Source organism: Heloderma suspectum, chromosome 6, assembly GCF_057233095.1.
Source record: "Heloderma suspectum isolate Gila_16-S chromosome 6, 16-S_ref, whole genome shotgun sequence".
In the NCBI taxonomy this organism is placed as follows: Eukaryota; Metazoa; Chordata; class Lepidosauria; order Squamata; family Helodermatidae; genus Heloderma; species Heloderma suspectum.
The window spans coordinates 82,574,193-82,594,003 of record NC_139463.1 but is presented as its reverse complement, the minus strand read 5'-3'; the positions used below and the strand labels follow the sequence as shown (position 1 = coordinate 82,594,003).

General features: G+C 48.7%; 1 pseudogene; it reads left to right on the top strand.

Annotated features, from left to right (window-relative positions):
* The first annotated feature begins 10,267 nt into the window (after positions 1-10,267).
* LOC146341512 (olfactory receptor 5V1-like) lies at positions 10,268-13,276 on the top strand (annotated as a pseudogene).
* The last annotated feature ends 6,535 nt before the right edge of the window (positions 13,277-19,811 follow it).

Sequence of the window (19,811 nt, the reverse complement as noted above, 5' to 3'; positions counted from 1 at the left end):
GTCCTGTTCATATAGACTGATGAACTGGGGAAAGATGAAACTGTTGTTAGGGATGTCAGAGAATTTCTCCACGAATCTCCAGGAGGCCAAATGCCAATGCATTCGGCCCGCCAAAATTGGTGGAGAAACGGTCTGCCACTCCCCCGGGATGGGACTTACCTCGTGTGAATGTTCCTCGCAGCAGCGGGTCCCAGCGGCAGTTCGGCGGTGGTTCGGCGGCGGTTTGGCAGTGGCGGTGGCAGCAGCCGGTCCTCCGACCGGTTGCCGCCACCGCCATTTCCAAGTAAAGTAAAAAAAAAAAAAAAAGTGATAGGCTACGTAAAGATTTACGTAGCCTATCACGGCTAGATTTTCTAGGGGTGCACGAAAGTCACTTACCTGGTCTCGCAGCTTTTCGTGGTGGTGGGGAGGTGCTTCGCTGCTCTCTCCCTGAAGTTCAGGCCGGGGGGGAGGCTTCCCGCCTCGCCCGGCCAAAATTCAGGGCGGGGAGGAGGCACCTCACCTTGCCCGGCCGTGAAATAAAAAGTTAAAAAAAAAAATGCCCCCGTGATAGGCTACGTGATGATTAACGTAGCCTATCATGGCTAGATCTGCAAAGTCAGCCGTGATAGGCTACGTCAATCGTCACGTAGCCTATCACGGGTGACTTTAAAAAAAAAAAAGCGCGTACGCAAATGGCGGCCCCCATAGGGAGCCGCCATTCATGTTCCTTATTTGGTCACTGTAGTCTACGTAATCTTTACGTAGACTACAGCGACCAAATAAGGAACATGAATGGCGGCTCCCTATGGGGGCCGCCATTAGCCGTACACGCTTTTTTTTTTTTTAAGTCACCCGTGATAGGCTACGTGACAATTAATGTAGCCTATAAACGAAGCCTCCCCCCCCGGCCTGAACTTCGGGGGGAGAGCAGCGAAGCATCTCCCCCCCACCGTGAAAAGCTGTGAGACCAGGTAAGTGGCTTTTGTGCACCACTACTAGGGATGGCGGAGAATTTCTCCCCGAAACTTCGGGGGGCCGAGCGCCAACGTGTTTGGCCTCCCGAACAAGTTTCGGGGAGAAATCCTCCGAACCCCCCCCACCCCCCGCACCCCCCCCAGGACGGGACTTACCTTCGCCGAATGTCCCTCCTGGTGGCGGGTCCGGCCGGCGGTTCGGTGGGTGTTTGAGCGGGGCGGGAGCGGCAGCCGGTCTTTCGACTGGCTGCCGCCGCCGCCATTCCAATGAAAGAAAAAAAAAATGCCCCCTGATAGGCTACGTGACGATTCACGTAGCCTATCACAGCTAGATTCGCAAAGTCAGCCGTGATAGGCTACGTAAATTGTCACGTAGCCTATCATGGGTGACTTAAAAAAAGAAAAGAAAAGCAAGTACGGATAATGGCGGCCCCCATAGGGAGCTGCCATTCCCGTTCCTTATTTGGTCGCTGTAGTCTACATAAAGATTTACGTAGACTACAGCGAAAATAAGGGCAACGCTATTTGCGTTGCCCTTATTTTCGCCGTAGTCTACGTAAAGATTTACGTAGACTACAGCGACCAAATAAGGAATGCGAATGGTTGCTCCCTATGGGGGCCACCATTAGCGTACGCGCTTTTTTTTTTTTAAGTCACCCGTGATAGGCTACGTGACGATTGACATAGCCTATCACGGCTGACTTTGCAGATCTAGCCGTGATAGGCTACGTTAATCGTCACGTAGCCTATCAGGGGGCGCTTTTTTAAAAAAAAAAAAACTTTCGCGTTCGCAGCCGGGCGAGGCGGGAAGCCTCCTCCCCGGCCTGAATTTTGGCAGGGGCGAGGCGGGAAGCCTCCCCCCCCGGCCTGAACCTCACGGGGGGAGCAGCGAAGCGCCTTCCCCCCACCGCGAACGTCCTTCGACGACAGGTAAGGGACTTTCGTCCACCCCTAACCACTACTTTGGCTACAAAGGATGTAGTCAATCTGATTTCGGTGTCGACCGTCTGGTGAAGTCCATGTATAAAGTCATCTCTTAGGTTGTTGGAAGAGAGTGTTTTTTATGCACAGTGAGTTGTCTTGGCAAAATTCTATCAGCCTATGTCCTGCTTCATTTTGTTCTCCCAGACCATGCTTGCCTATCCCACCCACCCTTTTTCTCTCTTTTGGCAAGGAACCCAAGGTGGCTGACATAATCCTCCTTTCCATTTTATCCTCACAACAACCCTATGAGGTAGGTTAGGCTGAGAGTCAGTGACTGGCCTCAAGTTACCCAGTGAGCTTCATGGCCAAGTGGGGACTAGAACCTGGATCTTCCAAGGCCCGGTCCAGCAGTTGAACCACCATCCTTCACAGGCTCTCTTATGTTCTTTCCATTGTTAAGATAGTCTCTCCCTCCTGTACATGACCAAGGGGCTGATGAGTAATTTTCTTTGCTTATGTCTGCCCTTATTGAAGTAACTACATTGCTCCCTCTACAGGCTTCATGGCCATGGTCGCCTATGCTGGGGTAGGTAGACCTGCTCTCTAGCCAAACCATCTGCTAACAGATTGCTTCGTTTACCTTGCTGGCTATTGTGGAAAGAGATCCTTTAACCTCACCCCTAATGTGTTATATGTACCCCAGATTGGCTTGTGTTTAGTATGAACCAGAGTTACTCCATGTTGGTTCGCATCCTATCTTAGCTCCACAGTCTGTGAGAAAGCCTGTCAGCAAAATGTCCTGGGAATTACTAGGGAGTAGTTGCAGCTCTGATAAGTGTTGTACTCCGTGTTTCAACTGTTTATCAGCAACTGGCATGCATCCATCCTGTCCAACCAGCTAACAGGGTAGATGAATGGTTCCACTTAATGTGTCTAATAGAGCATGGCTAGAGTTCTTCCCTATATGTAACGTATCTCACTGTATAAAAGCCTGCCCCACTGAACACTCGGGGCTCTCTGCCCCTTTGCTGACAGAGTGCCTTGCTGGCCATGCAATAAAGCTCTTTCAGATCCAGAGTCTTACCGATGTCTAGTGTGATCCATTGTCCAGCTAGACAACGGACATGTGAGTGTGTTCCGCTCCTACAACACTATCAGGTTTCTTTGCTCTTGCTGGTACTCCCCCACCCACCCCACACAGAAGTATCCTATTTCTGACTCACAATCATTATTTTCAAGCAACATTGAGAGAGGGGAACAGGGAAAAACTTGCACATGGATTTGCCTTGTGCAGCCACGTCTCTTTGCGATCGTCCGGACAAAATTGAACCATTTCAACCAAGGCATTCATGGGGAATACATAAGACTTACCTGTTCTCGAAGATTGCTTCACGGTGGGGGGGAGGTGCTTCGGTTTTCCCCCCGAAAATCAGGCGAGGGGGGGAGGTGCCCCGCCTCGCCCGGCCGAAAATCAGGCCAGGGGGGAGGCACCCCATCCCTCGCTGGCAAAATTCAGGCCGGGTAGAAGCGCCCCGTCTACCCGGCCGCGAAAAAAAAAGTAAAACACACACACACACACACACCCATGACAGGCTACGTAATGATTTACGTTCATTAAATCATGGCTAGATTTCCAAAGTCAGCCGTGATAGGCTATGTAAATCGTCACGTAGCCTATCACGGGTGACTTTGGGAAAAAAAAAAGCACGTATGCAAATGGCGGCTCCCATGGGGACTGCCATTTGCGTTCCATATTTTGACACGTCTAGTCTACGTAAAGATTTATGTAGACTACGGCGAAAACAAGGGCAACGCAAATAGCTAAAACGGTGAATCAAAAAGGAATGCAAATAGCGCCCCTACGCTATTTGCATTCCCCTTTATTTTTGCCGTAATAGTCTATGTAAATATTTATGTAGACTAAGACGGCGAAAAATAAGGAATGAAAATGGTGGCCGCCATAGCCGCTGCCATTTGCATACATTTTTTTTTTAACCCAGATGTGATAGGCTACGTAAGTCTTTACGTAGCCTATCACGTCTATGTAAAAAACAAAACAAAAGACCAGACTGCAAATGGTGGCGGTGGCAGCTGGTCAGAAGACCGGCCACCGCCGCCGAACTGCCGCCGAACCGCCACCGGGACCCGCCACCGCGAGGGACATTCGCACGAGGTAAGTCCCATCCCAGGGGGGTGCGGGGGGGTGTTGGAGAATTTCCCCACCAATTTCGGGGGGCTGGATGCATTGGCATTTGTCCTTCTCGAGAGTCGTGGAGAAATTCTCCGACATCCCTTTAGGGATGTCGGAGAATTTCTCCACGAATCTCCGGGAGGCCGAATGCCAACAACTCCTCCCCGGCCAGAATTTCAGGGGGGAGGGACGGAGCGCTTCCCCCTGGCCAGAATTTGATGGGGAGTGACAGAGTGCCTCCCCCCCACCGCGAATGTCACCCTTCAAAATGGTAAGTGACTTCATACATCCCTATTCCTAAGGCCCACTTGACTTCACTCTTGAGGATGTCTGGCTCAAGTTCAGTGACTGCACTGTCATGGCTATCAGGGAGATTCAGATCTTTCCTGTATAGTTCTCCTGTGTATTCTTTCCACGTCTTCTTTATCTCATCTGCTTCTGTTAGGTCCCTGCCTTCTTTGTCCTTTTTATAGGGATGGAGGAGAATTTCTCCACGAATCTCAGGGAGGCCGAATCCCAACGCATACAGCCCCCCGAAATTGTTGGGGAAATTCTCCACCAGCCCCCGCCCCCCCCCCCGGGATGGGACTTACCTCGTGCGAATGTCCCACTCGGCAGCGGGTCCCGGCGGCGTTTCGGCAGCGTTTCGTTGGGGGCAGTGGCGGCGGCCGGTCACCATTGCAAAATAAAAAAGGAAAGTAACAAAAAACAAAAAACCACCCATGATAGGCTACATAACGATTTACGTAGCCTATCACGGCTAGATTTCCAAATTTCCCTTATTCCCTTATTTTCTTTGTAGTATGCGTAAATCTTTACATAGACTAGACGTAGTCTATGTAAAGACTATGGGCGCCGCCATTTGCGTATGCACTTTTTTTTTTCAAAGTCACCCGTGATAGGCTACGTGACGATTTACATAGCCTATCATGGCTGACTTTGGAAATCTAGCCGTGATAGGCTATGTAAATCGTTACGTAGCCTATCATGGGTGTTGTTTTTTTTTACTTTACTTTTTATTTCGCGGCCGGGTAGACGGGGCACTACTCCCCGGCCTGAATTTCAGCGGCGAGGGATGGGGCGCCTCCCCCCTGGCCTGAATTTCGGCCAGGCGAGGCGGGGCGCCTACCCCCCCTCGCTGAACTTTGGGGGGAGAAGCAAAGCGCCTCCCCCCCACCGCGAAGCAAGCTGCGGGACCAGGAAAGTCCCTTTCATCCATCCCTATTGTGTACACGCTTCCCCCCCCCCAAGCCAGCCATGATATGCTATGTAAGGATTTACGTAGCCTATCACGGTGTTTTTTGAAAATCTAGCCGTGATAGGCTATGTAAATCTTTACGCAGCCTATCACGTTTGTTGTTGTTGTTGTTGTTTTTACTGGGAAATGGTGGCAGTGGCGGCCGGTCAGAAGACCGGCCGCCGCCGCCGCTGCCAAACCGCCGCCAGGAGCCGCCAGCACCAGGGACATTAGCCAAAGGTAAGTCCCATTCCCTGGGGGGGGGCAGCGGGTGGCAGCGGGTGGCAGACCATTTCTTCACCAATTTCGGGGGGCCGAATGCGTTGGCATTTGGCCTCCCAGAGATTTGTGGAGAAATTCTCCAACATCCCTACTAGGGATGGCGGAGAATTTCTTCCTGAATCTTCGGGAGGCCAAATGCCAATGCATTCGGCCCCCCGAAATTGGTGGGGAAATTCTCCGCCGCCCCACCCCCGGGATGGGACTTACTGTGGCCAAATGTCCCACTTGGCGGTGGGTCCCGGCGGCGTTTCGGCGGCGTTTCGTCAGGGGTGGGGGCATCGGCCAGTCTCCCGACCGGCTGCCGCCGCCGCCATTGCAAAAAAAAAAAAGTAAAGTAAAAAAAACAAACACACCCGTGATAGGCTACGTAATGATTTACGTAGCCTATCATGGTTAGATTTCCAAAGTCAGCCGTGATAGGCTACGTAAATCGTCACGTAGCCTATCACGGGTGACTTTGAAAAAAAAAAAAAGTGCGTACGCAAATGGCGGCGCCCATGGGTGCCGCCATTTGCATTCCTTATTTTGGCACGTCTCGTCTACGTAAACATTTACGTAGACTACGGCGAAAATAAGGGAACGCTATTTGCGTTGTCCTTATTTTCGCTGTAGTCTATGTAAATCTTTACGTAGACTAGATGTGTCAAAATAAGTAATGCAAATGGTGGTCCCCATGGGAGCCACCATTTGCGTACGCGCTTTTTTTTTTCTCAAAGTCACCCGTGATAGGCTACGTGACGATTTACATAGCCTATCACGGCTGACTTTGGAAATCTAGCCGTGATAGGCTACGTAAATCGTTACATAGCCTATCACGGGGGTGTGTGTGTGTTTTGTTTTGTTTTACTTTTCTTTTCGCGGCTGGGTAGATGGGGCGCTTCTACCCAGCCTGAATTTCACCGGCGAGGGATGGGGCACCTCCCCCCTGGCCTGAATTTTGGCCGGGCGAGGCGGGGCACCTCCCCCCCCTCGCCTGAACTTCGGGGGGAGAACCGAAGCGCCTCCCCTCCACTGTGAAGGAAGCTTCGGGAACAGGTAAGGGACTTTCGTCTATCCCTATCTCTGCCATGACCTGTCGGTCTTGGCTGGCCCTGCATGGCATAGCTTATGGCTTCACTGAGTTACGCAAGCCCCTTCGCCACAACAAGGCAGTGATCCATGAAGGGGAGATATATATATATATATATATATATATATATATATATATATATATATGCCTTTAAGCAAGCTGATACAGAGTTGCATTATAGAATCAGCATGTGAGGTTTGTGATCTAGCACATTTTGCGGGGAAAATGTGCACAGAAATGCACATATTAGGAAAATGTCTGCACAATTTACATGCATTTGTGGAAAGGGTGCAGAAAACTGCATTACAGCAATGTAAAGTAATTGGGGAGTTGTGAAGAAAATGTGAAGAAAAATGTGCACATTAGGAAAAACCTGTACACAAATGTACGAATTTCCATGCAGACCTTATACAGAAATGGAATGGAATGAGCTTATCTTTAAGAATCCGAGAATCTCAGTGAGATCAAGATTGGCATATCCATCTATCCCTGTGTTCAACATTCTGCAATATTTGCTCCTCTGAGAAAAGGTTAAGAAATTTACTTTAGGAATGTCACTCAGACTCATACTATCCACCTATTAAGTAGAAACATAAGGAGAGCCATGCTCGATCAAAACTAGGGCATTCCATCCACATAATCATAAAACTATGCATAGTGTGGAGAATGTGGATAGGGAGACATTTTTCTCCCTCTCTCAAAATACTAGAACCTCGGGTCATCCCATGAAGCTGATTGGGGGGAGATTTAGAGGAAAGGTAGTCATTAGATGAAAGGAAGTACTTCTACACCCAGCACAAAGTTAAACTATGGGATTCACTACCACAAGACATAGTGATGGCCTCCCATTTGGAAGGTTTTAAAAGGGGGTTAGACAAATTCGTGCAGGAGAAGGCTATCAGTGGCTACTCATCCTGATTGCTGTATGCTACATGTGGTATCAGCAACTGTATGCCTATGGGTGGGAGGGTGCTGTTGCACTCATGTCCTGATTGTGGGTTTCCCGTGGGATGCTGGTTGGCCACTGTGTGAACAGAATGCTGGACTAGATGGTTCCTTGGTCTGATCCAGCATAGTTCTTATATTCTTAACCAGCTTCCTGTGGGAAGCCCACAAATAGGACATGAGTGCAATTGCACCCCCCTGGTTGTGTTATCCAGCAACTGATGTACATAGGAAGGATGCCTCCAATACTGGTTGGAACATATAGCCATCATAACTACTAACCATTGATAAACTTATACTCCATGAGTTTGTCTAACCCCTTTTTAAAGCCATCCAAATTGGTGGCCATCACTACATCTTGTGGTAGCAAACTCCATACAATGTACTGTGTGAAGAAGTACTTCCTTCTATCTGTAGTGTATCTCCCACCAATCATGGACTGACCCTGGCTTCTAGTATTATAAGAGAGGGAGAAAAATGTATGCCTCATTCGTCTCTCCCATTACTCACCTTTTTTCTAAGCTGAACAGTCTCCCGGATACTGTAATTTTCACTCATAGTGGAGTTTCTCCAGTCCCTTTGCTCCACCTTTTTATGTATGATGACCAGAACTGTACTCCAAGCGTGGAAGCACACACATTTGGTATCAGAAATAACAATCTAGTTTCTTGGTATACATCATATTGCTAATGGCTGCACTAGACAGATAGCATATGCTATTTTCATAAACTACTTGGAATTGATTATTAATGCTACCTATGCTATTCTGTTTTATATGTTATCTTTATATATTATCAATAATGTTTGTATCATATATACACTTTATTCTAATGACTTTTATATAAGGTGTAATAATGATGTATGTTATTATTTTGAGGAAATGTATTTGTACTAGGGATGTCAGAGAATCTCACCATGAATCTCGAGGAGGCGGAATACCAGCACATTCGGCCCCCTGAAATTGGTGGCAAAACGGTCTGCCCCACCCAGGATGGGACTTACCTTTGGTGAATCTCCCTGGCTGCGGCAGCTCCGGCGGTGGTTCAGCAGCGTTTCGACGGCGGTCGGGATGTCAGAGAATTTCACCACGAATCTTGGGGAGGCCGAATGCCAGCGCATTCGGCCCCCCAAAATCAGTAGTGAAACGGTCTGCCCCCCCGCCCCCCCGGGATGGGACGTACCTTGGGCAAATCTCCCTCGCGGTGGCAGCTCCGGCGGCGGTTCGGCGGCGGTTTGGCGGCGGCGGCTACAGCAGTGGGTCTTCCAACTGGCTGCCGCTGCTGCCATTTCCAAGTTAAAAAAAAGAAAAAGAAAAATGATAGGCTACGTAAAGATTTACGTAGTCTATCACGGCTAGATTTTTAAAAAATACCATGATAGGCTACATAAATCTTTACGTAGCCTATCACGACTGAGTTAAAAAAAAAACAACCGCGCGTCTGCAAATGGCAACGGCCGTAGCCGCCGCTGTTTGCGTCCCTGCAGTCAGCCATGATAGGCTACATAAATGTTTACGTAGCCTATCACGGCTGAGTTAAAAACAAAACAAAACCACGCGTACCCAAATGGTGGCACCCATGGGCACTGCCATTAGCGTTCCTTATTTTGGCACGTCTAGTCTATGTAAACATTTACATAGACTACAGCAAAAATAAGGGGAACACAAATACCGTAGACACTACGCTATTTGCGTTCCCCTTATTTTCGCCGTAGTCTACATAAATGTTTACGTAGACTAGACGTGCCAAAATAAGGAACACAAATGGCGGCGCCCATGGGCGCCACCATTTGGGAACGCGCGGTTTTGTTTTGTTTTTAACTCAGCTGTGATAGGCTATGTAAACATTTATGTAGCCTATCACGGCTGACTGCAGGGACGCAAACAGCGGCGGCTACGGCCGTTGCCATTTGCAGACCCGGCCGGCCAGGATTCGCGGGGGGGGACGGGGTGCCTCCCCTCCAGCCAGAATTTCGGGGGGAGGGATGGGCGCCTCCCCCCCAGGCCAGAATTTCAGGGGGGAAGGATGGGATGCCTCCCCCCCGGCCAGAATTTCGGGGTGAGGGACGGAGCGCCTCCCCCCCACCGCAAATCAAATTTTGTAAAAGTAAGTGAATTTCGTACATCCCTAGGCAGCAGCAGCGGCTGCGGCGGCCGGTCTTCCAACCAGCTGCCACCGCCACCATTTCCAGTAAAAAAAATGTTTACGTAGCCTATCACGGCTGACTGCAGAGACGCAAACAGCGGCAGCTACGGCCGTCGCCATTTGCAGACCTGGCTGGCCAGGATTCGTGGCGGGAGGGACGGGGTGCCTCCCCCCAGTCAGAATTTCGGGGAGAAGGGACGGGGTGCCTCCCCCCTGGCCAGAATTTCGGGGGGAGGGACGGAGAGCCTCCCCCCACGGCAAATCAATTTCATCATAAAGTAAGTGACTTTCGTACATCCCTAATTTGGACTAAGTACAGTACTTACGATAGCACATTGTTCTGGGCAATGTGATTATATGTTGTTGAATATGGATGTGAGCATGTGATGTTTCTTTACCATGTATGATCTGAATATTAAAAATAAAATAAAAAATGTTCTAGAAATTAAAGCCAATGCAACACTACTTGATTTTTTCCACATCCCTGTGTAGAAATACTATCATCTTTGTGGTTGAGACATGGATTTGCAAAACCAGACTGAATTGACTGAATTTATTCTTCTGGGCTTTTCAACTCTGGAGGACATCCATAACGTACTTCTTGGAGGGTTCTTGATCATCTATTTATTCACTTTGCTGTGGAATACTTTCATCATCATCATTGCTATACTGGACAAAAGGCTCAGAACCCCATTTATTTATTTATTTATTTATTTATTTATTTCTATACTGCCCAATAGCCGAAGCTCTCTGGGTGCTTCACAAAAATTAAAACCAAACAGCACACAATAAAACAATTTAAAATATATAGAACATTAAAACCACAATATAACAATGCAACCACAATAAAACCTTGCAGCAGTGCAGGAGTTTAAAATACAGATTTAAAACAGCAAAGCTAAAAGTTCAGAAAGCTAAGATGCTAAAATGCTAAAATGCCTGGGAGAATAAAATGGTCCTCACCTGGCGCCAAAAGGAATACAATGTAGGTGCCAGACGAACCTCGCTAGGAAGCTAATTCCAGAGCCGGGGTGCCACATCAGAAAAAGCCCTCCTCCTAGTAGCCACCCGCCTCACTTCCTTTGGCAGGGGCTCACGGAGGAGGGCTGCTGACGATGATCTTAAGGTCCAGGCAGGCACATATGGGAGGAGGCGATCCTTCAGATAACCTGGACCCAAGCTGTTAAGGGCTTTAAAATGTTAACACCAGCACTTTGAATCGGGCACGGAAATGGACTGGCAGCCAGTGCAGCTGGAAAGGTACTGGCGTAATATGAACTCGCAGGCCAGTCCCTGTTAACAATCTTGCTGCCCTATTTTGGACCAGCTGAAGTTTCCGGACCATTTTCAAAGGCAGTCCCACGTATAACGCATTGCAGTAATCCAGACTAGAAGTTATCAGAGCATGGATCACTGTAGCTAGGCTATCTCTGTCCAGATAAGGGCGTAGTTGGTATACCAGACTAAGCTGATACAAAGTGCTCCATGCCACTGAGTTCATCTGTGCCTCAAGTGACAGTTCTGGATCCAAGAGCACCCCCAAACTACGAACCTGATCCTTTAGGGGGAGTGCAACCCCCTCCAGAACAGGTTGAATATCACCTAGCCGGGCAGACGAACCACCCACTAACAGTACCTCCGTCTTGTCTGGATTGAGTTTCAGTTTATTGGCCCTCATCCAGTCCATTACCGTGCCCAGGCCCTGATTCAGAACAGCCACTGCCTCACCTGGTTTTGATGAGAAAGAGAGGTAGAACTGGGTGTCATCCGCATATTGATGGCACCTCAGCCCACACCTCTGGATAACCTCCCCCAGCGGTTTCATGTAGATGTTAAACAGCATAGGGGATAAAACAGAGCCCTGTGGAACCCCATGGCACAATTGCCATGGCACAGAGGAATAATCCCCCAGCATCACCTTCTGGAATCAGCCATCCAAGTAGGAGCGGAACCACTGTAATGCAGTGCCTCCAACTCCCAACCCAGACAACCTATCCAGAAGGATACCATGGTCGATGGTATCGAAAGCCACTGAGAGGTCCAGAAGAATCAACAGGGTCGCACTCCCCCTGTCCCTCTCCAGGCAGAGGTCATCCCACAAGGCGACCAAGGCAGTTTCTGTTCCAAAACCAGGCCTGAAGCCCGATTGAAATGGATCTAGATAATCCGTTTCATTCAACAGTGCCTGGAGCTGTCCTACAACCACTCAAGCACCTTGCCCAGGAAGGGGATGTTGGCCACTGGCCTATAATTGTTAACATCCTCTGGGTCCAGTTTAGGCTTTTTCAGGAGTGGTCTAACTACCACCTCTTTTAAAGCAGCAGGCACCACTCCCTCTCTCAAGGAGGAATTTACAACCTCCTGGACCCAGCCGGACATCCCCTCCTTGTTTGATTTAATAAGCCATGAAGGGCAAGGGTCAAGCACACAAGTGGTCAGTCAGACTTGGCCAAGCACCTTGTCCACATCCTCAGGCCTCAGTAACTGAAACTCATCCAATAAAACTGGACCAGATGGTGCTCTGAACGCCTCTACCAATGGAACTGCATTAATCATGGTGTCCTATTCATGATGAATCTGAGCGACTTTATCTTCAAAGTGCCTTGCAAACTTATCACAGCGTGCTGCCGAGGGTTCCACCATCTCTCTCCCTGGCCCAGACTGTAACAGGCCATGAACCACTCAGAAAATCTCCACTGGATTCCACTGAGAAGATGCAATGCTGGTGTAAAAGAACCCCCATGTATTTCTTCCTAGGAAACCTCTCTTTTCTTGATATCTGCTACACTACCACAATGATCCCCCAGATGCTGGATCATCTGGTCTCAGAGAGAAGCAACATTTCCTACATGGGCTGTGTGTTCCAGCTATATTTGTTCTTCTCCTTTTTGGGCACAGAATGCCTCCTTCTGGCAGTGATGGCATTTGACCGCTATGTTGCCATATGCAACCCTCTGCGCTACACACTCATTATCAACAGAAATATTTGCCCCCAACTAGCTACAGCATGCTGGGCTGGTGGTTTCCAACTCCGCTGTACACACAGTCTATGCATTCCGGCTGCCTTTCTGTGGGGACAACCGAATTGATGCTTTCCACTGTGACATTCCACCATTGCTGAAGCTGTCATGTGGGGACATCTCCCTAAACCAAATGCTCTTGCTTTATATTGGCATGCTCATGGCTTGGACACCACTTTTAAGCATCCTTCTTTCATACATTTACATCATTTCTACTGTCTTAAGAATATGTTCTTCAGAAGGGAGACAAAAGGCTTTTTCCACCTGCTCTTTCCATCTCACTGTGGTTCTTCTGTACTATGGTAGTGCCATCTTTACCTACTCAAGACCTGTTTCCACTCATTCATCAATTAATGCAAGGCTGGTCTCATTGATGTATAGTATCTTGACACTGCTTTTAAATCCTATTATATATACCTTACGCAACAAGGATGTGAAGAAAGCTTGGCCGAAGCTTGATAGGGAAAGCATAAACCTTCTAAATGATGTCCGGGTTCTTCTTATATAACACCTTGTATTCTAGGGCCTGGTTCATTTAATCATGTTCATCACATGAGGAGGAGTCCAAGATTAAAAATATTATCTAATTTTAAGAATGTAGTAATGATCATTTTAAGAGTTGTATATCCATGGATGCATATAGATCTATACCCTCATTAATCAAAGTGAAGTTTTATTTCTTTTATATACTGCCTTCTTTCTTTCCCTCTTCATATATTGCCTTCTTTCTTTCCCTCCTTACACACTCAGGGTAGAGAGTCTAATCCTATATATCATTTAAAGAAACAAAATATGAGGTTGCATCCAGTGCTAGTATAACTTAAGCAGAGCCCATGCCATGGCATGGTTGGGCACCTGCCAAGGGCCCACATCCCAGCAGGGGCCCACTAACAGGGCCCTCATACAAAAGGACATATTTTGCTATACTGAATATCGCCGAGGTGCACTTTGTAAGAGAAGTCTTACAGTTTCACCCAAGCAAAAAATTATACTCCAAACACACAATTGCATGAATAACACCCTTATCTGTACACACACCCCTTACCTTCCACACAGATAGGCCATCCCCATGTCTAGCATTTGTTATCATACAGCTGAGATATGTCAATGTTGCTGGGGCAGTACAAACAACTTTAGACTGATGTTACAATCATCAGAGATCTTTTGGGCTTCCCATACAAACGAATCCATTACAAATGGAATTTTCAGAACAGGCAATCCTCTGGCATATCTAGAGATGGCGGAGAATTCCACCACGGACTCCAATGAGGCCGGATTTAGAAGCTAAAGAAGCTAAAGAATCTGTCCCGCCGCGAGTCCGTGGCAGAACGGACCAGTCACCTCTGCGTCCCCGTGGAATCCATCCAGGTTGGATCCCTCTCAACGGCGATCCGGCGGAGTCGGCCACCTGCTCTGCATCACTTGCGAAAGTTGAAACAACCGGCAGCCATTGCCGTGCCATATCTCTGTATAAGTAAGTCTCCGGATGCAAATGGCATAGTGGGTGCCATTTGCGGCCATAAAGCTGGTAGATTAGCCTAAAAGCAGCCATAAATGCCTGCATTTAGGCAAATCTACCAGCTTTATGGCTGCAAATAGTGTGGAATCCACTAGGGATGTCAGAGAATTCCACCACGGATCTCCGTGAGATCCCTGAAATCTATGGCGGAATGGCCTGCCACCCCCCGCAGATCCCCCCCGGGATGAGACTTACCTGGGGCGGATGTTCCGGACGGCGGCGGCTCCAGCAGCGGTGGCGGCAGTGGCAACAGTGGCAGCTGGTCTTCTGAACAGCTGCCGCCGCCATTTCCAGTCTTCCCCCCCCCCTTTCGTGATAGGCTATGTAAAGTCTTACGTAGCCTATCATGTCTGGGTTTAAAAAAAACCCCAAACCCATACGCAAATGGTGGTGGCTACAGCTGCCACCATTTGCGTTCCTTATTTTTGGCCATCTTAGTCTACGTAAATATTTACGTAGACTAAGGCGGCGAAAATAAATGGGAATGGAAATAGGGCCCAATATGCTATTTGCGTTCCCCCTGATTTTCACCATCTTAGTCTACGTAAATATTGACGTAGACTAAGAAGGCCAAAAATAAGGAACGCAAATGGCGGTGGCCGTAGCCGTCACCATTTGCATACGCATTTTTTTTTTTTAACCCAGACGTGATAGGCTTCGTAAGTCTTTACGTAGCCTATCACGGCTGAATACAGGGACACAAACAGTGGCGGCTACGGCAGTCGCCATTTGCATCCCTGCTAGCCAGCAGCCAGATGTCCGGCTGCTGGCGGAGCCGGTTGGCGGCTCCACGGAATCCCCGCGGAGTGGAGCCAGCCGGCCAGGATTCCAGGGGGAGGGAGGGAGAACCTCCCCCCCAGGGGAACACGGCAGAGCCAGGTAAGCAGGGTTTCGTACACCCCTAGAATCTGCCCATCCCTAGGTATATCTCACACTCCTAACAGCTTGAACTGGTAACCTATCACAGCTCGAACTGGTAACCTATAACTCTGCCAGTTTTACTGCCTTTTGTTTTGATTCCTCAGCATAATTAATGATATGCACTCAACAGCTTTCTTAATCCTGTTCTTATTTGTTAGGGACATTGGCCATAGCAAAATTAACAAAGAAAAACAAGAAAAACAACAACAACACATGAAATAATAAAACCAGACAACAAAATTAATGCAACACTTTTGAGTCAGAATCATGTTAAGCATGGGATTCAGCCTGCCTCATCTCCAAGTATTCAAAACACAAAGTCTGAGGAGTTAATGTGTGTGTGTGTAGGGATGTACGAAAGTCACTTACCTTGAACAAAATTTGATTCGCGGTGGGGGGGAGGCACTCCGTCCCTCCACCCCCGAATCCTGGCCGGCCGGGCCGCAAATGGTGGCGGCCGTAGCTGCCGCCGTTTGTGTCCCTGCAGTCAGCCGTGATAGGCTACGTAAATGTTTACGTAGCCTATCACGGCTGAGTAAAAAACAAACAAACCATGTGTACGCAAATGGCGGCGCTCATGGGCGCCGCCATTTGCGTTCCATATTTTGGCACTACGCTATTTGCGTTCCCCTTATTTTTGCCGTAGTCTACATAAATGTTTATGTAGACTAGACGTGCCAAAATAAGGAATGCAAATGGCGGCGCCCATGGGCACCGCCATTTGCATACACACGGTGTTTTTTTTGTTTTGTTTTTTTACTCAGCCGTGATAGGTTACATAAACATTTACATAGCCTATCACAGTATTTTTAAAAAATCTAGCTGTGATAGGCTACGTAAATCTTTTTTTTGTTTTTGGGTTTTTTTGTTTTTGGGTTTTTTTTACTGGAAATGGTGGCGGCGGCAGCTGGTCGGAAGAGCGGCCACTGCAGCTGCCGCTGCCGAACCGCTGCTGAACCGCTGCCGGAGCCGCCGCCGCTGGGGGTGGGCGGGGAGCAGACCGTTTCACCACCAATTTCGGGGGGCTGAATGCGCTGGCATTCAGCCTCCCCAAGATTTGTGGTGAAATTCTCTGACATCCGTGTGTGTGTGTGTGTGTTTGTGTAGGGGGTGTCTTTCGAATCCTTGTTATGAATGTGTGGAAGTTGGGCACACAGGTCCCCGCTCCCTCCTCCTCCATGTGTTCACACAGTTTGAAAAAGGGCTATAATTTTCTTTCCTCCTAATACCAAATAAAATATCTGTATTATTCAAATAGGTATATTATTGGTAGCCTGAATCCCAAATGCATTGTATTATGCACCTTTTTTCAGTCAATCCATATATATATATATGCAATAGTGTGTCTTTGACAAGGGGGAAACCAATAATCCACACCCACAGAAGTTTCTTCCAACAAGCTTTAAATACTAGCAAGAATTTAAAATGGACACTCATTACTTTGGGGAAAGTAACTTTGTAGAACAATAGTAATTCAGATACAAGCACACAAATCAATACCTTCATACTCTCAGAGCCAGTGGAGAGAACTGGATCATGGGAAAATCAACTTAGGGAGCAATCTTATCGGGATAGGTGGCTGTAGGGATGTATGAAAGTCACTTACCGTTTCGCGGATCTGCTTTGCGGTGGGGGGGAGGCACTCCGTCCCTCCCCCCGGAGTCCTGCCCGGCTGGCTCCGCTCCACAGGAATTCCGCGGAGCCACCGGCTGGCTCCACCCACAGCCGGACATCTGGCCGCTGGGCAGCAGGGATGCAAATGGCGGTGGGCAAAGCCGCCGCCGTTTGCGTCCCTGCACTTAACCGTGATAGGCTACACAAATATTCAGGTAGCCTATCACGGAAAAGTTAAAAAAAAAAAAAGTGTATGCAAATGGTGGCAGCTACAGCGGCCACCAATTGCGTTAGCTATTTTTCGCCGTTCTAAACAGCGAAAATATTTACGTAGGCTAGAACGGCGAAAAATAGCGAACGCAAATGGCGGTCGCTGTAGCTGCGGTCATTTGCGTATGCTGTGCCTGGCCGTGGCCAGCCAGGGGACCAGCCGCCACCACCACACCTGGTGCCGCACCTGCCACAGCTGCATCTGCTGCTGCCGCACCCGCCGTCCCACCGCCACCCCGCCGGAGCCGCCGCTGCCGCAGCCGCTGCATCCACCCCAGGTAAGTGCCATCCCGGGGGATTACGTGGAGGGAGCAGGGGGCAGGAGGCCGTTCCGCCACAGATTCCGGGGGGGCAGATTCTACAGAATCCGGCCTCACTGGAATCCATGGAGGAATTCTCCGCCATCCTTAGGTGTCTGCCTCTGAACTTGGAGGTGACCACCTATGCAATGAAGGGCAAGAGCAGTGCAGAGGCGTTCTTCCCCTCAGTGCTTCGGCTGCCCTGCATTTGCAGCTGGACAGCCAATTCTGGAAGACAGAGTGGGGGAGGGGACGCCGGACAATGCATAGGAAGAATTGGAAAGGCACGTCCGCCCTCTCCGCCCCCAGGAATATCCCGTTTTTGCTGTTCTGCATTTCTCTTTTGAGCATGGAGTGCAGGGCCGATCCACACTGCCTATGAGGCAGCGCAGCAGGGGGTGACGGTCAGTTCTCAGGGACCCAACCTTGGAGCGTGGGCCCCAAGGCCAGTTCCCAGGAACCGACCTGTCCTATGGCCATCTAGCTGCTGACTAGCAGCCATAGGATTGCGCCCTTAGTTCTTTTGAAGCCTGAATCTGAGTAGGGATGGGGGAGAAATCCGCCACAGACCCCAATGAGGCTGGATTCCAAGAATCCAGCCTCACTGGGGCCCATGGAGGAATGGAGCACCCACTTCCACCTCCGCGTGGAATCTATCTGGGCCAGATCCATCACTGCCTTGATCCTGCGGAGCTGGCCACCTGCTCTGCGTCCCTGGTGAATATCAATATGGCAGGCAGCCATTGCCATGCCATATTGCTGTAAGTCAGGCTCCAGACGCAAATGGCATCGTGGATGCCATTTGCGGCCATAAAGCTGGTAGGTTAGCCTAAATGCAGCTGTAAATGGCTGCATTTAGGCTAAGCTACCAGCTTTACAGCCACAAATGGTGCCCACTATGCCATTTGCATCCAGAGCCTGACTTACAGTGATATGGCATGGCAATGGCTGCTGCCCCTTCATGGATCACTGCCTTGTTGTGGCGAAGGGGCTTGCATAACTCAGTGAAGCCATAAGCTATGCCGTGCAGGGCCACCCAAGACGGACAGGTCATGGCAGAGAGTTCTGACAAAATGTGGTCCACTGGAGAAGGAAATGGCAACCCACTCCAGTATCCTTGCCAAGAAAACCCCATGGAACATATCACAAGGCTAAAAGAGATGACGCCGGAAGATGAGCCCCTCAGGTCGGAAGGTGTCCAATATGCTACTGGGGAAGAGCAGAGGGTATTTCCAAGTAGCGCCAGAAAGAGTGAAGCGGCTGGGCCAAACACGAAAGGACACTCAGCAGTGGATGTGTCTGGTGGTGAAAAGAAAATCCGATGCTGTAAAGAACAATATTGTTTAGGAACCTGGAATGTCAGATCAATGAATCAAGGTAAGCTGGAGGTGGTCAAACATGAGATGGCAAGATTGAACATCGACATCTTGGGAATCAGCGAACTAAAATGGACAGGCATGGGCGAATTTAATTCAGGTGACCATCATATCTACTATTGTGGGCAAGAATCCCTTAGAAGAAATGGAGTAGCGCTCATAGTCAACAAAAGGGTGGGAAAAGCAGTACTGGGGTACAATCTTAAAAATGATAGAATGATCTCAGTACAAATCCAAGGCAAACCATTCAACATCACAGTAATTCAGGTCTATGCCCCAACCACTGAGGCCGAAGAAGCTGAGGTTGATCGGTTCTATGAAGACCTACAACACCTTCTAGAACTAACACCAAAAAAAGATGTCCTCTTCATCATAGGGGACTGGAATGCTAAAGTAGGAAGTGAAGAAATCACCGGGATAACAGGCAGGCATGGCCTTGGTGTACAAAAAGAAGCAGGACAAAAGCTAATAGAGTTTTGCCAAGAGAACATGCTGATCATAGCAAACACTCTTTTCCAACAGCACAAGAGGCAACTCTACACATGGACGTCACCAGATGGTCAATATCGAAATCAGATTGATTATGTCCTTTGCAGCCAAAGATGGAGAAGCTCCATACAGTCAGTAAATACAAGACCTGGAGGTGACTGTGGCTCAGATCATGAGCTGCTTCTTGCAAAATTTCGGCTTAAATTGAAGAACGTCGGGAAAACCACTAAACCGTTCAGGTATGACCTAAATCATATCCCTGATGAATATACAGTGGAGGTGAGGAATAGATTTCAGGGATTAGACCTGATAGACAGAGTGCCTGAGGAACTATGGACGGAGGTCCGTAACATTGTTCAGGAGGCAGCAACTCAATCCATCCCAAAGAAAAAGAAATGCAAGAAAGCAAAGTGGCTGTCTGATGAGGCTTTACAAGTAGCTCATGCAAGAAGGGAAGCGAAAAGCAAGGGAGAAAGGGGAAGATATACCCAATTGAATGCAGAGTTCCAGAGAATAGCAAGGAGAGACAAGAAGGCCTTCTTAAATGAACAATGC